Source organism: Pinus tabuliformis, chromosome 7 (assembly GCF_031772625.1).
Source record: "Pinus tabuliformis cultivar Carrire ecotype Pingquan chromosome 7, CPIR1, whole genome shotgun sequence".
In the NCBI taxonomy this organism is placed as follows: domain Eukaryota; kingdom Viridiplantae; phylum Streptophyta; class Pinopsida; order Pinales; family Pinaceae; genus Pinus; species Pinus tabuliformis.
In genome coordinates, this window is record NC_142293.1 from 1743700168 (window position 1) to 1743710185 (window position 10018).

The following is a 10018-nucleotide window of genomic DNA, read 5'->3' on the forward strand; positions in this document are numbered from 1 at the left end:
ACACTTTGACCCCAAACTCGGGCTTTGAGCCCCAAAAACGTGCTGCGGGGGATCCGCTGCCCAACAACTGTTGAAGGAATCATCCAATCAATGATGATGGAAGGAGAACCATGGGAAGATTATGATCATCGTTCCCATATTCTAGATCATAGAGAAGATTATTCAAATGAACTTAATCACCCTTTAGTTGTCGATTTTCTTTCGAATTCTGTTTTCATAGATACAGTAGATTCCAAGCGAAACCTGTCAAATATCAAAGAAACTATTTCTATCAATATTTTGACCAAACCTAACATTGTAGAAAACATTCATGTTGGAAAATCTTGTTCTCCATCAGAACTTGATATTTACCATGCTCTCTTTCGTGAATTTCGAGATATATTTTCATGGTCATACGAGGAGATGCCAGGAATTGACTCTAGTATAGTTGAACATGAAATCAAAATGTATCCTGATGTCAAACCAGTGCAACAGTGCCTCCATCCTGTTCATCCAAAGAAGGCTGCTGCTATTAAAATAGAAGTTGAAAAACTTTTTCATGTTGGTTTCATTTACCCTGTTCCTCTTACTGATTGGGTTTCCAATATTGTTCTTGTCATGAAGAAACAAGGGACAATATGAGTGTGCGTCGATTATAGGGATGTTAATCAGGCTTGTCCAAAAGATAATTATCCTACTCCCTTTATCGACCAGATTATTGATGAATGTGCTGGATGTGAAATATTCTCGTTTATGGATGGTTTTCCTGGCTATAATCAGATTAATATTTTCCCAGAAGACCAATCTAAAATTGCTTTTATTTGTCCATGGGGCACATTTGCTTATAGGAAACTCCCTTTTGGTTTGAAGAACGCAGGGGCAACATTTCAGAGGGCAATGAATTATGCCTTCCATGATATCAAACATATTGTTCAACCATACCTTGACAATTTACCTACTCATTCACGAAAGCGGATTGATCACCCGCAACATTTGAGAGCTATATTTTTACGGTGCCGACACTACAAAATATGACTCAATCCACACAAATGTGTGTTTTGTGTTGGTTCTGGTCATTTTCTTGGATTCGTAGTGTCTAAGGAGGGAATTCGACTTGATCCACTTAAGGTTCAGGCAATTCTTGATTTGCCTCCACCTTCTAACCTACTATAGTTACAGAGACTCCAAGGGAAGGCTAACTTTCTGAGGAGGTTCATTCCCAATTATGCTGAAATGGCTAAAGGATTTACTCGTTTATTGAAAAAGGGGACACCCTTCCATTGGGATTAGGTTGCGCAAGATTCCTTTGATGCTCTTAAAGATACCTTGATTAGAGCCTCATTAATGTATTCCCCGAATTATCAAAACGACTACTTCCTGTATCTCTCCACTGCAGATACAACCATTGGAATGGTTTTAGTCAAAGAAGAAGATGGGATTTAACATCTGATATATTATTTGAGCCACAATCTCAATGATACAGAAGTTAAGTACTCTTACATCGAAAAGTTAGCTCTCATTGTTATTCAAGCTGTAAAGAGATTTCACCACTATATCCTACTCTAAAAGACCGCTGTCATTTCAGACTACAACCCTATGACATATATTTTGTCACGTCAATTGCCAGGGGGAAAATACTCAAAATGGATCGTCATTTTGTAGGAGTTTGATTTGGAATTCATCAAATCCAAATCAAAGAAATCTCTAGTCTTCGGCAAGCTTCTTTGTGACCTTCCCTTGAATACCATTGATTCAACATCAGAACCATCAATTATGGAGGAGTCTCTATTCCTGATTTCGTCATCTGACGTGTGGTATGGAGATATACTGATTTATCTGCAAACCCAAACTTTTCAGCCAGATACCACTTGCTCGTTACAACGATATATTCAATACCAAGCCAAAGATTATCTGATCGTTGGCGACACTCTTTACCATTGTGGTATCGATAGGATTTTACGAAGGTGCCTCATTCATGAGGAAGCCGAGAAAGTTTTGAATGATTTCCATTCAGGTGCTTGTGGTGGACACTTATCTGGTTATTCTACTGCACAGAGAATTCTCTGTGCTAGTTACTTCTGGCCTTCCATATTCAAAGATTGCATAATTGTTGTCAGAAGCTGTCATGCATGCCAGATCTATGACCATAAAGCTAGATTACCACCTGCACCATTGCATCTTGTCGTCGTTGTTGGACCATTCACCAAATGGGGAATTGACTTCATGACATGTAACCCCACCTTGGCTGGGGGGCATGGGTACATTATAGTCGCCGTTGACTATTTCACAAAATGGGCCGAGGCGATGCCAACATTAAACAATAGTGGCGAGACGACTGCTCTTTTATTTTTCAACCATGTGGTTGCCCGGTTTGGTGTACCACAGGCTATAGTTACAGATCATGGGTCACATTTTTGCAATCACATGATGGCTGAGTTAACTGCTAAGTTAGGGCTATCACATGATAGTTCTATTCCTCATTATCTGCAAGCGAATGGACAAGTTGAGGCCATCAACAAAGTCCTGAAGTGAATGCTTCAAAGAATGATAGGGGTTCATAAACGAAACTGGCATTTAATCTTGTACTCTGCATTGTGGGCATATCGAACCTCAGTGAGAAATGCAATTGGATTCACACCCTTTCAATTGGTGTATGGTCTAGAGGCAATCTTGCCGATACAATGCGAAATTTCATCTCTCAAACTCGCGATTGACCTGTTACCCGACACTTCTGAAGAAGAAGCATGTTTCTTGGAACTCATCCATCTAGATGAAACCCGTCGTGAAGCCACATTAGCTAACGAAGCACATAAGAAATGAATCAAGGCGCAATATGACAGAAATGTCAAGCCTCACATTTTCTCAGAAGGAGACTTGGTCTTGCTTTACAATCAGGAAGCTGATAAACTAGGAGTAGAAAAATTTGAATTGCTTTGGATGGGTCCTTATAAGGTCAAGCGTGTTTTGGCAAAAGATGCCTACGAGTTGGTGGATTATGATGGAATTCCATTGCGACAACCCCGAAATGGGTTGTACCTCAAACATTACTATGCTTAATTGAGTGTAGTAAAAATCACTGTATATATGCTTTAATTGCATGTGTGTGTGTCAGTATGTCTTTTAGAGTTTTTATGTGGTTAAGTAATCTGCTTTGCATTTATTGTAGATGCCGGAACCTTTGAAACCATTTGTTGGTTACGCCGATGGTGCTAGTCGTAGTATGCAAGACCTATCTTCCGTAACATGGGCCATTGTCGCTCCAAGTGGCAAGTTAGTGAATTTTCAAGGGATTTGTATCGGTCGATTGACGAACAATATTGCTGAGTATAGTGCGTTGATCGAACTTCTCTTTGATGCCATTTCACTTGGAATTCGTCGAATCATCATTAGGCTAGACTCACAACTCGTTGTACTACAACTAATAAACACTTATACTGTCCGAAACCCAATGATTCTTCATATGTTCCTTAGAGTTCGTATTTTGGAAAGACATTTTGAGTACATTCAATATCAACATATTTCCATAAAATTTAACACATTAACCGACTCATTAGCGAACTATGTGTTAAATAGACATTTGCGACACATGTAAAAGTAAATTTTCAATTCACATCATTAGTTGAATAGGATTGCACATAACCATATATATAAAACTCTAAAAGTAAAAGTAGATGGATTTTTTAAAATTTTTTACAAAATTTGTGTCCAAGACATGTTTGTTCATTTGACCTAAAAAATCAAAATGCATGCAAAAAACATCCTAAGTAGACCTAGTGATGCTCATGATAACAGGTCACAGCCTAAGCTATCATGTGCAAGAGCCACATCCAACGGCCTGGAACACCAATAGTATGGCGTTGCAGCCTCATAGGTAACTCCTCGATCCGGACATCTGGAATACCAAGGGTTAATCCCTCCACATGATCCTGCAACTCTACCAGTGTCTCGGCCAAATCCAAATCCTGGAGAACTGCTCTCCCAATGTTTCTCCGCGCTGGCCCACTTGCCTCCTGTTGGTGCCTCATAGGTCGAACAGTACCCACATTTGCATGCATGAGAATGATTTTAGTTTAGTCTTGGAACATCAAAACACAAAAACATGTAGAAACTTAAAAATCAAAAAACATTTTGGTCAAAAACAATTTACCTATAGCACCCCATTGAGCGCCCATTAGTAGACTCAACTCTGGATCTCCATGAAAATCCATCCCTGAATATGGATGCTCCTCGATGACAATGTGTTTTCAATCAAGCCAACTGAAGAATGCAGTGGTAAATGTAATTGATGACTAACCAACATGTCTAGCCATCAATTCGACCCATCGCTGCATCCGTGGATCTCTAGGACCAGCTACACCTAGTGTTACATGTTGGGGTTGCATCAATGGAATTATTTCTAAGGTAAAAGCAATTAAGAGTGATCCATAGCTAAAGTTCTTGGTCTTACCACTCTTTACCTTTGTCAGTTGTTCTTTCAGTGAAGAAAGTACTACCTCGCACCAGTTGAATAAAGTTGGCTCAAGACACTCAAGAGCATATTGCACATATGATCTGTTTGCCAGATGAAGTGTCACATTGCCTGCCAACTTTGTGATGGTGAAAAGGATTGTTCTCAAAGGAAAATCACGGATATCCTTGATGATTATCTTTTCGCCCTTGTTAGGCTGTGTACCTGGCCAACAGAATTGTTGAACATAGTCCCTCACTGTTTCCCCTCCACGGGAAGAATCTAAAAGAGATATGGGGGCACCACATTTAGACAACCCTATAAGAAAGTAAACATCATCGATCACAATAGGGACAAATTTGTCTCTTATGTGAAAATCTTGATCTGTCGGATCCCATGCATGAACTAGGAATTGCAATAGTTTTGATTGTTGCCTCATTCCGGAAAACTTGAAGTATTTGAGCAACCCACAGTTTTTGAGGGCCTCAACTGTACCCAAATCATTTAGGGAAACCATGTCTTTTTCCTCATGCTCTCTTTCTCACCAAGTAATAGACATTTTGATCCGGTGAAAGCTTGAAATCAAACCATAAGATTAATTAGGATCCTTTTCATGCATCAAACTAAAGAAATTTTGGGTCAATTTTATGAAACAAGTTTGTGAAATTCGCCTAGCGCAGCCCAGGCAAGGAGACACTACGCTGCAGTGTAGAATCCATTCTATCTGGGTGCTCCCCATTGCAGTTTTCAACATGCAATCCTGTGCTGGTCCCAGGGTGAAAAATTCAAACCCCAGGGGCCCTAAAAATGCTAAAAACTTACATGAAACAGTAAAAGAATGATATGAAAAGAAATAGGAGGGGTAGATCTCCTACCTGGTCCAGATGGCACGAGAAATGATTTGGAGAATCTCTTGCAATTAGCTGATGAAGATCGAGGTAAAAAATAGGGTCAGAGCACAAATTGAATGGTAAATTTCAAATGGTGAAAATAACATGGTAAATTTTTGTTTTTATGTTTATTTCATGAAAATTAAATGAGTAAACTTTAGTATTTACCTATTTTTACCAATGAAATAGGTATGTTTAATCCGTTTGGTGTTGCTTTGAACAGATTTACAACTGACTTACAGAATTTGACGTGCACGATCGTGAATTGTACTTTGACCACATAGCATAGTTTTATCTATTTTTCGAGCTCTGTTAAACATCAAAAAAGGAACCCCCTTGGAGTCCTCTTTAAGCTCTTTTTAGACTCTCGAAATATGAAAATATTGTCAAGCGCTTGTCCTTTTCAGCTCGTTAACAGATTGGAAATGACATCTACTCAGTATAAGTTTAACCCTTTTTCGAGCTGAGATAGATTATTTGGAAAAGGAACACATTGACAGAACGTGGTCAATAAGTTCTCTCTTGTATTATTTTACACTTTTTCGAACTTGAGAGATAAATATACAAAAAGAAACTTGTGGAGCTTTTGTCCCTTTCCAAACTCTCTAAACATGAAAAGGACCGACTTATCATTGTCGTTAGACTCGTTAAAACATGAAATAGCGACAAACTTGTCCATCATGACAAGACCAAGTTTCACCTTTGATAGACTCGTTAAAACATCACATAGCGATGGATTCACCCGAAGGGTGGAATTATACAACAAGCATATGTTATCCTCCTCAAGCTTGATAAAAATAAAGAGGTATTGGTCAGCAATGACTGGGGAAAATGGGAAAAGGGGTAAACCACTTTATGGCAGCAGGTCGCTCTTGAACATGACACTTTCACTTCATCATTATGACTATTTGGGTTGGGTTATCTGCTTGATGGTCATCATACCATCCATTACTTTTGTTTTCCAATCCATTCAGTGTCGCCGACATGTTCAAGAGAAGTCACTCAATCTAAAAATTCATCCTTTGCAATACTCATAAACTGTCATTTTCATGACCGTCATTCTTGAACCTTATGTCGTAAGTCAAATTCCATCTCCAAAATCATTACACTCGTTTCGTTTCATTGATGTGGGATACATCAAGGCCCTCCTACAACGAGTCACTTCTTGTCGACATCAGCACATTATCCAAGAAGTTGACTTAGAAACACCCTTCCAGTACCTTGAAGCTTGCATACATCAATGACAGGTTTCTCTCTTCGGGGATAGGTTGAAATAACTGGCCTTCGACCGAAAGACTTTGTATGGTGTTCGACATCAAAACATCCATTAACACTATGCAAAATTTACTGCAGTACCTAGAGGATCATTATCATTATCGGTGATTTCTCTCGCGCCTGTTAACAACTTACATCATTGGCTGGTAATCAGACGGTGTCTTCCCATGTTCGATTTCAGATCACATATTCGCATGCTTAAACTCGTACTTGAGCAAACGATTGAACGAGATAGAAGACCCTGGATCTAGTTTCATCCATCCAGGCTGTGATTTTCGGAAATGTACCAAATCATCCATACGATGGCTTTACATTGGTGGAAATCCTATCATGGGTCTATATCTGTAGACGACTCTCTATGTACTTGTAATAAAAGTTTATATACTGGGCATAGGTATGCCTTGCCTCAGAAATTCATGAGAAAAAATCAAAATATCATGATATTATGTATTGTAATCAATGCAGGTCACCAACCACTTCGGAACCTCCTCATCACATCGTAAAGCATATCACTCGACATCATTATTTTCGACTTCATGCTTTAGGGGGCAGTTGTTACAGATCCATTTGGGCACATCACTCCCATCATTCATATCAGTACCATTAGGGCTCATCAAACCCTAATTCAGTTGCTACATGCCCTAGACAAGTCACCATTTTGAATGCCTCCTTCCCTGAGAGTTTCTTGGCCTGAAACCCTCCAGAAATGCCTCCTTGAGGGACCAGTGCAACCTTGGACAAGGGTAGGTGTGCTTCAGTGTAGGTAGGCCCATGTCAGGGTGCTCTGCAGAGCACCTAGACCCACTTTGACCTGCACTGGGTGAGATTGAGCGAAATTCACATAGGGTTCTGGGAATATTCTTATCCTCTGGAGTCATCTAGAAGATTGCCACACTTATCATCTCCTATGAGATCGAAATTGGATAGGGAATGAGTTAAGTAACCTCCTATACTCTCATCCCTTCCTCCATGGAAACTAGCTCTAAGTTTGGAAGGCCATTCAATACCCTCATTTATGACAAAGCCTCCTCCATTTGCCTATAAATTGAGCACTCATCTAAGTGATCAAGGGCTGGACTTTGAGAATTTGTAAGGAGATACAGTTGGTGTGAGAATTGAGAGTATAAGCAAGTGTTGTTATGCTACCAAAGTGTTGTGATATTGATGTCATGTTGGTTGGAAGCCAAGCTGGAAGAGTGACAATGGATCAGACTTCATGGTTGTAATTCTTCCTTCTACTTAATAAAGTTGTTTACACCTTTTTCCATATGCTTATCTTGATATATGATGTTTATATGTGTGAATGTATATGATTCCATTTACTTATAGTCGATAGATCTCTTGATTTGATTGGTTCTCTGTCTTCTATTTATGCTTGCAGGTACTTGTTGAGTAAGTTAAGTTCAAGAAGGAGCAAAAGGAGTCATAAAAAGGGGACAAAAGGAAAGCAAAAGAACAAGTAGGTCATTTGATTCCCTTTGTCTTATCTATCGTCTATAGAAAAATGATAAGCGATTTAAATTTGTTCTTCTAGGTGTAGCTACCTACCTAGAGAATTAGTATTTATCTGGTGGTAGACACAGTGGCACTGGGCTTAACGTCAATGATCTCCTTCCCTTTTTCATTCCCCTTGTCGGGTGCTTACTCAGAGTCGAACATGCGTCTGAGTCAGATGCCTTTAGCTCGATCACTAGTGACTGTTTGGCCCGAAACTCACTTGTGTTGTGAGTGGAGCTCTTATGGAACTCACACCACTTTCTCATGTCCTTCTTTGTCTTCGTGGTGGTTTTCTTTTCTTGTGGCTTTGGAAGGTTATCCTGGGTCGCCACGCATTAGCATTCCCTTTGTTCTACAGTTTAGGGGCGCTTTTCCCTTGCTTCAGATTTGCAGATCCAAAGTCTCGCTTTTTTTGTTTAAATTTATGCTCAATCTTGACAGTGTACTGGTATGCCATTCTGAGCGAGGAGATGTCCAGGAACTCCATCTCATCCTAAATGTACTTGTGTAGGTAGTCACGGTACTTGAGTACCAAATGTTTCTCAGAATCCTTGATACCAAACTTCGTGTGAAGGGTATGGAAAACATTGGTAAACTTTGGCATGTCCTGGTCTCTTCCTCGCCGCAGCGTGGTCAACTTTATGTATTTATCCTCATAGGTCCCAACAGGGTAGTACTACTCCTTGATGGCATCTCGGAACAAATTCCAAGTAGGTGCGTTGAAAATAGTGAGGGTGAACTTTCATATTTCTACTCACAGTAGGTTTCCCACCAATCCTTGATGCGAGGGCGGATTTGAGAAGTGAAAAACTGATCTTTTCTCGGCTGGAAAAATCATGAACAGAAAAATATCCTTCTAGCAGATTTAACCAGTTATCTACGATGTTCGCATCTATTTGACCTTCAAATATGGGGATGTCAAAGTTAACTTGTACCTTAAAGGGTGTGGTGCTTCCAGAGTAGATGTCGAAAGTAGATGCATCACCTTTGGGTAGCTGCTGAAGGATATGGGCAAAGTTTTCCATCATCACGTTCCTTTGTCACTCGAGCGCTTCTTCGAGCAAGATTTTGAAAGGATCTCTTGCCCCCTCGTATTTCTTCTCTTCCGCCATGGGAGGTCATCGGGATTTGTGAGGCTATTCTTGCAAAGGTTTGACTAGTTTGAGCCCTAACTCCTTATATCCTAACCTCGTTGGGGAAATGCAAAGAAAAACAGAGAGAGAATCCCGCTCTGATACCACTAATGTGAACTTAAATAGGAATGAAACAAATTACAGATATAACCATAAATATAGAGATGCAGCACAAATAATACTTCATTTCATTAATATCAAATACTGAAATATGCTTACAAACAGAATGGAAATAAGACTAGCCTGAGCAATGTTAACTTATCTCTGAGAAGAGATGTGGCGGCTACATGCCTCTAAATTGTGTTATAATGAGGTTTAAGGGTCTATTTATTATTTAAAAAAATGAGAAAACCATAAACAACCAAAACCCTAACCCCAGGGGATGTAACGCAAAGATTTTGTGGACCCCGTTGGGTTTAGTTGGGAAGCCAACTTCCTAGGGTCATAACTTGGTCATATTATCTCTGTTTGGCATGTACGATTCCCTGTTGGAAAGGTCTCTCTGAGCACTACAGGTCTTGCCGCAAGCCCAAGCCTATGGCTATGGGCTTGTAGCGAACCTCAAAAAAATGTCGTTTAGGGGGTCAAAACTATTCCGGAAGTTCAGGACTCGAAAAATTGCTAAAAATGTTAAATGCTTAAATAAACAAGGAAACAAATGAAACCGAATGGAGGTCTAAGTGCAATAGGTGAGTGGCCACCAATATCCACCTGGATCAGGTTCTCTAGATATATTGGGTGCATAACCCCATGTACTAGAAATTTGGCACAGGATAGGAATTAAAAATCTAATGTTA